We start from the raw sequence: 7,277 nt of genomic DNA on the forward strand, positions 1-7,277 counted from the left end.
ATTTTTTTTAAATAGAAAATTATTGTCTATCAAAATGGAAGTAAATGAAAGTGTTAGTGAATTTATATCAAGAGTTAAGGAAATGAGGGATAAGTTTGCTGATGTTGATGAACAAGTATCTAGTAATAGTTACTTTGAATGGAATGATTAATGATTATCAAGTTTTCATTATTTTTTTGGTTGCAAGAGAAAATACACCTTTTGAGAATTTGGCAAGTATCCTTCTACAAGAGGAGGAAAAAAAGAAACATGTGGATAACAGATCTCAAAATGTAGAGTCGTCTTTGATGGTGAAAGACAAGAAGCCATCTAAAGGAAAGTAACATGGTCAAAGAACAAAGGATGAGGTAAATTTGACAATTAAAGGAACAAAGAAGAAAAAATGTATCATGGTGGGGGAACATCAAAAATCAAATATAAAGAAAATAGATTGTAATTATTGTGGAAAACTTGGTCATTATGCATATTAATGTTTAAAAAAAAAGAAAAATAATGAGTCCAAAAACAATAATTATGAGGATAATTTTGTGAATGACGAGGATACAATAAGTGATAACCTTCATGATTTAAATTCGTTTGCTTTCAACTGAATCACGTGATTATAATGATTGGTTTATAGATTTATGGGCATAAATCCACATGTCATGTCATAGAAATTGGTTCAAAAACTTTCAAGAAAAAGATGATGGTAGTGTATCTATAGATTGTGGGCCTCTGAACCTCACACACACTTCAACAAGGTCATCAGATACAGAGTCATCCTGGAATAAACATGGAGTGATTTATCCAAGAGGCCCAACAATGTGACCTCGTGCCTTCTAACTAGAAGGATTATGCTTGTATGCTCTCAGAACGAGGAGCAAGCAACCCGACCTTTCTAGAATAAAGGATTTTATGCAGAGTACGATTATGCAATTAATTTGTATGAAGTGCAAGCATTAATTTGGGAAACAAAAGATATTAAGCTAAATGTATGCATCTTTAATCTAAAATGATATCAAAATGTTAAGCCAAGTATGAAAGCTAGAATTTAAATGAGTAGTTATTTTGACAACAATTCAATATAATTCAAATTCCCACCTCTGTAATGAGGGATTGGGAGTCCCTTAAATAGAATCCAAGAATTGATTAATGATCAAGATCAATTTGGATGGATGGTTAAGATCAGATAGAAGATTTAGTTGAAATGGAAACTTCCTTGTGCGAGTGAAGTTAACTGTTTTAGCTTTGAGCGTGATGAGTAGTTAACTAAGCTTTTCATGAGTGTGAGAACAAGTTAACTAAACTAATTCCAATTCAAGAGATAGCTCACTTAGAGTTTCCATTTTGGAACTAAAGAGAAGATTTTGAAGAGATTATTTAATTTAATAAAGTGAGATATGACCTCATAAATGCCTTTTTCATTTAATTGAATAACCCCATTCAATTAATTAAAGTGAGCATAATTATTAAATTAAATATTTTTAATTCCTTAGTACATTAGCCTTAGGATATAATTTAATTTAATTAAAGTATAAACACTTCAAATCAAATTAAATCTTAATCAATAGGTTTAATGTGACTAATTTGAGTCAATACTTTAGGAATTAAATAAGTAGCTTGATTAATGTAGATTAGGGTTTTCTACATTTGACAATTAAGTCAAGTAGCAAAAATCAAAATAAGAATTGCCCATTAAAATGGGACTTTAGAATTGATCAAAATAGACCAAAATTGGTTAACATGACAATGAGCCAATTTTGAGGTTTTACATTTTGCTCCTCTTTGAATGAATGTGCAAGCAACACGTTCAATTCAAAGAAAATAAGAAAGCATGATGCACAGATCAAGAAACAAGATTGATTTTGCAATTTAATGATGCAGAAACCAATTGATAAGCTTTTAAAGATTATCTCCATAATGGAGCTTAACCTTAGGGAATCTAGATAGAAAACCTAGATACCTAGATTGACAAGATTAGTTCTGAAATTAACGACACAGAGACCAATTGATAAGCTTTTAAAGATCATCTCCAGAATAGAGCTTAACCTTAAGGGATCTAGATAGAACACCTAGATACCTAGGTTGAATAAGCTTTTAAAGATTATCTAGTCTAGAATGGAGCTTAATCTTAAGGGATTTAGATAGAACACCTAGATACCTAAGTTGAATAAGCTTTTAAAGATTATCTCCATAATGGAGCTTAATCTTAAGGGATCCAGATAGAACACCTAGATACCTAAGTTGAATAAGCTTTTAAAGATTATCTCCAGAACGAAGCTTAATCTTAAGGGATCTAGATATAACACCTAGGTACCTAAGTTGAAAAATCTTTTAAAGATTATCTCCAAAATGGAGCTTAACCTTAAGGGATCAAGATAGAACACCTAGATACCTAAGTTCAATAAGCTTTTAAAGATCATCTCTAGAACAAAGCTTAATCTTAAGGGATCCAGATAGAACACCTAGATACCTAAGTTGAATAAGCTTTTAAAGATTATCTCTAGAACAAAGCTTAATCTTAAGGGATCCAAATAGAACACCTTGATACCTAAGTTGAATAAGAATCTCTAGAACAGAGCTTAATCTTAAGGGATCTAGACAGAACACCTAGATACCTAAGCATAAAAGATAACAAGATCCAATCATGAGCCATAGAATCATCCTTAGAATGGGACTTGATTCTCAGGAGATGAGGTTTAGCCTATCCCAATACTTGTCCATTGAACTTTGATAAAGATTGCTATAAGATAGGATCAGTTAATGAAAAGGTGAGATAGATGGAAAATGACACCAGATAGAGGGGAATAAAATGCCCCTAGTGATGAGATGCTTCAAGTGATGAGGACATAATATGGGAACAAGATGCCCTAAGCAATGAAGATTTAGATTGATTTTTGTTAGGAACCTGTGTGTTCCTTCTGTTTATTTTGTTAGAGTAGTGTTGTTGGACGCATATGCTTTGTAAGTCGTCCCGTGAGTATATTTTATTATCCCACATGCATAGGTAGTATTACTTTTCTAGATCGTACTCAGTATATAAGAATAGGTTGAGGCCCTTGATGGGCACGGACGAATTTATTGTATTGAGCTTGCTCAAAGGAGGTTACCCCCTCGAAGTGGCCTGCGATCAGTAGATTCATTCTGAGTTCTGCTATCACTTTGTATTCTGTTATTTCGAGCATTCTCACGATATTGCTATAAGGAGGTTCATCACATCTGGTATCAGAGCACTCTCTTGGGCTCGCTGGGTGGAAATTACATCAAATTTTTTTTTCTGTCGTGGCCTTCAGGTTCCTCTCACTTCTAATATCTCTTGTTATTGCAATAACTCTTTTCAGTTGTTCTGTCTGTGAGTGAATTTTTCTAAGTCGACTGTTCAAAAAAAAAAAAAAAAAAAAAAGAGTAAAATTTTTTCTGTTTTTTAGTCGTAGCTTCCTTGTTTGCTTTCTGTTTCTGCTCATACTTCCGCAGAACATCTGCAATATCATTTCGCATACTTCCTTCCTTGGCGACCCAACCCCAAATTTTACATATCAAAGCCCTAAATCCCTCATTTATCTAATTTTAGGGTTTTCCCTATCTTTTTCACCTCTCATCCAATCGCCACCAAACTGAGCCACAAGATTCAATTCCTCATTTTGCTCCCTTATCCCTCTTGGACTGTTCGCCTCATTTCGCCTCCCTACCCTTGAAACCCTCATTTTTCTGTTTCCCTTGTCCCCAGATAGTCTCCCACCACCCGTCGAACACCCATTTCCTATCTGAGTTTTACCCAAATCCAAGTTTGCCGTAACTAAAAAAGTTTTTGTTTCTCATCTTCTACCCATTCCAAAAAAAAAAAAAAAAAAAAAAAAAAAAAACCTTGCTTTATGGTTGTTACGTGTACAGGAGCAAAAATCATGGAAGAAGAAATGGCATCCCTCAAAACCAAACTTCAAGATCTGGATGACAAAATTCTGGGTCTTAACTTTCAGCAGTCAGCCATGAGCCGAAACCATTCAGGAGATACTGGGTCCTCTTCTGGCAATTTCCGTGGACCAAAGCTTGATTTTCCACGCTTCGATGGTTCTGATCCGACTGGATGGATCTATAGGGCAGAGCAGTATTTCAGCTTGCATAATACTTTGGATAACCACAAAGTCCCCCTTGCATCTTTTCATTTGGAACATGAAGCTCTTCAATGGTTCCGTTGGTACATCAAGGCTAATGTAGGCCCAACATGGAGAGAATTGTGCACCCTCATTTTGGAGCGCTTTGGCCCTAGTTCCTTTGATGATTTCACAGGAGCACTCACTAAACTGCGTCAAACAGGCACTGTAAGAGAATACCAGACAGAGTTTGAAAAATTAGCTAATCACACAGAGGGCTTGTCTGATGAATTCTTTCGTAGTTGTTTTGTCAGTGGTCTGAAGGATGCACTTCGCTCAGAAGTCAAAATGTTTCGACCTACTACAATGATGGAAGCCCTTGGGTTGGCTAAGTTAGCGGAAGACAAGATTAGTGCTCTACAACGCTCCAGATCTAATTTTGTTCCATTTAGAAATACAGGTTCTCACAACCCTCCAGTCATACCAGCTCCCAGAACTACTCCGATCAAGCACTTGTCTGAAACAGAGATGCGAGTCAGGCGAGACAAAGGGCTTTGTTATAATTGTGATGAGAAATGGTCTCGGGGCCATAGATGTGTTCAGCAAAAGCTCTATCTCTTGGATGTGGATTCTCCACCGGAACTGGAAGAATATGTAGATGCTCAGGAAACAGTGGATGATGAGGTTGAGCCTCACCATCCTGAACCTCCTTCACCAGAAGCTCCACCAGAGATATCTGTCCATGCTTTGGCAGGAGTCACTACTCCACAAACCATGTGGGTCCAGGGTTTCTTCAAGAAGATCCCTCTTACTATACTCATTGATTCTGGTAGCACTCATAACTTCATTGATCCACGAATAGCCAAACAGGCTGATTGCTTTATCCATCCCTGCTCTAGCTTTGAAGTCATGATTGCCAATGGGGGCACTTTACCTTGTAAAGGGAAATGTCGCAATGTGCGTCTCTCTATTGGCGATTATAACATGCGCTCTGACATGTTTGCCTTACCCTTAGGTGGCTGTGATGTGGTTTTGGGTGCCCAATGGTTACGCACTCTTGGCCCCATTCTCTGGGATTTTGCTGAACTTTGGATGCAGTTTTCAGCCGAGGGGCACCAACACACTTTGAAAGGCTTACAACCAGGGTCTCTCAGCATCATCAGTTCACACCGTATGGAAAAACTTCTTAAGAAGAATTCACATGGTGTCATCGCTCAGCTCCATTCCATTCAGATGCAGCCATCAGCAGTCTCTAGCACTCCTGCCGATCTCCAACACATTTTGGACAAGTATTCTGGTGTATTTGCTGAACCTGTGGGATTACCTCCTTCTCGTCTAGAGGACCACCATATTCAGCTCCTTCCTGGCAGTGTTCCGCCCAACATCAGGCCCTACCGCTACCCATTTCATCAGAAGACCGAAATCGAGATACTTGTCCGTGACTTACTGAAGCAAGGTATTATTCGCCCTAGTACCAGTTCCTTTTCTTCTCCAGTTCTGCTAGTTCGCAAAAAAGATGGGTCATGGCGACTCTGCATTGATTTCCGAGCACTTAATCATCTCACTATAAAGGACAAGTTTCCCATTCCAGTTGTTGATGAACTTCTTGATGAACTTCATGGGGCTCATTTTTTCTCCAAGTTAGATCTTCGTTCTGGGTATCATCAAATTCGGGTTAATGAGGAGGATATACCTAAAACTGCCTTCCGCACACATGATGGTCACTATGAATTTTTAGTCATGCCCTTTGGCCTCACGAATGCTCCTTCAACATTTTAGGCAGTGATGAATAACATATTTCGACCATACCTCCGAAAATTCATTCTGGTCTTCTTTGATGATATCCTCATATATAGCAAAACTTGGGCTGAGCATCTCCATCATCTGGAGCTTGTCTTGCAACTTCTCTCTGATCATCAACTCTGTGCAAAACTATCTAAATGTGTGTTTGGCCAGGAGGAAGTGGAGTATCTCGGGCATATTGTTGCACACCATGGAGTGCGGGTGGATCCTACAAAAATAGATGCCATGAAAACTTGGCCGCATCCTAAAACTCTCAAGAGCCTTCGAGGTTTTTTGGGGTTGACTGGCTACTACCGCAAGTTTGTCAAAGATTACGGGAAAATTGCAGCACCATTGACAGCTTTGTTAAAAAAGGATGCCTTCTCCTGGACCCCTGTTGCTGAGACTGCATTTGAACAACTGAAACAGGCTATGTGCAGTACACCTGTTCTCGCAATGCCAGATTTTTCCAAACCCTTCACTATTGAGAGTGATGCTTGCGGCAATGGATTGGGTGCTGTTCTCCTGCAAGATGACCATCCTATTGCGTTCACTAGCAAAGCCCTCTCTGGTAAGAATCTAGCCCTCTCTACTTATGAAAAAGAAATGATGGCTATTTTGCATGCTGTACAGAAGTGGCGGCTATACCTCTTAGGGAGTCATTTTTGCATCAGAACCGATCACCAAAGTCTGAAATACTTCCTAGAACAACGGGTATCCTCTCCTACACAACAGAAATGGGTCAGCAAACTCATGGGGTATGATTATGAGATCACCTACAAGAAGGGTAAGGAGAATATTGTGGCAGATGCTCTTTCTCGCACATTTGATAATCAAGCTTCCCTTTCCGCTATTTCTATGCCCATTCCCAATTGGTTAGCGTCTGTTCAGCAGGGCTATGACAGTGACTCTTCTTTATCTCAAATCATTCACCAGCTAGCCAATAATCCTTCTGCTATACCACATTACTCTTGGGATGGTGCTTCTCTTCGATACAAGGGTCGGCTAGTGCTTCCTCAGAACCCAGCTCTACATCAGGCTATTTTTTATGAACTCCATGCTTCTCCTTCAGCAGGGCACTCAGGCTTCCTCAAAACTTATGAGCGAGCAAGGAGAAACTTCTTTTGGAAAGGGATGAAACAGACGATTCAACAGATGGTGGCTGAATGTGATACTTGCCAACGCCACAAGGGTGAAACGACCCTCCTTCCTGGCTTGCTCGAACCATTGCCCATCCCTACACGGATTTGGACTGATATTTCTATGGATTTCATTGAAGGGCTTCCTAAATCCGGTGGCAAGACAGTGATCTTGGTTGTGGTTGATCGTCTCTCGAAATATAGTCATTTTTGTGCCCTCAGCCACCCCTATACTGCCTCCTCTGTTGCACAAATCTTCATGGACCAGATATTTCGTCTTCATGGA

This window comes from Cupressus sempervirens, chromosome 9 (genome assembly GCF_028749045.1).
Source record: "Cupressus sempervirens isolate cs-2001-9-10 chromosome 9, ASM2874904v1, whole genome shotgun sequence".
Lineage (NCBI taxonomy): Eukaryota > Viridiplantae > Streptophyta > Pinopsida > Cupressales > Cupressaceae > Cupressus > Cupressus sempervirens.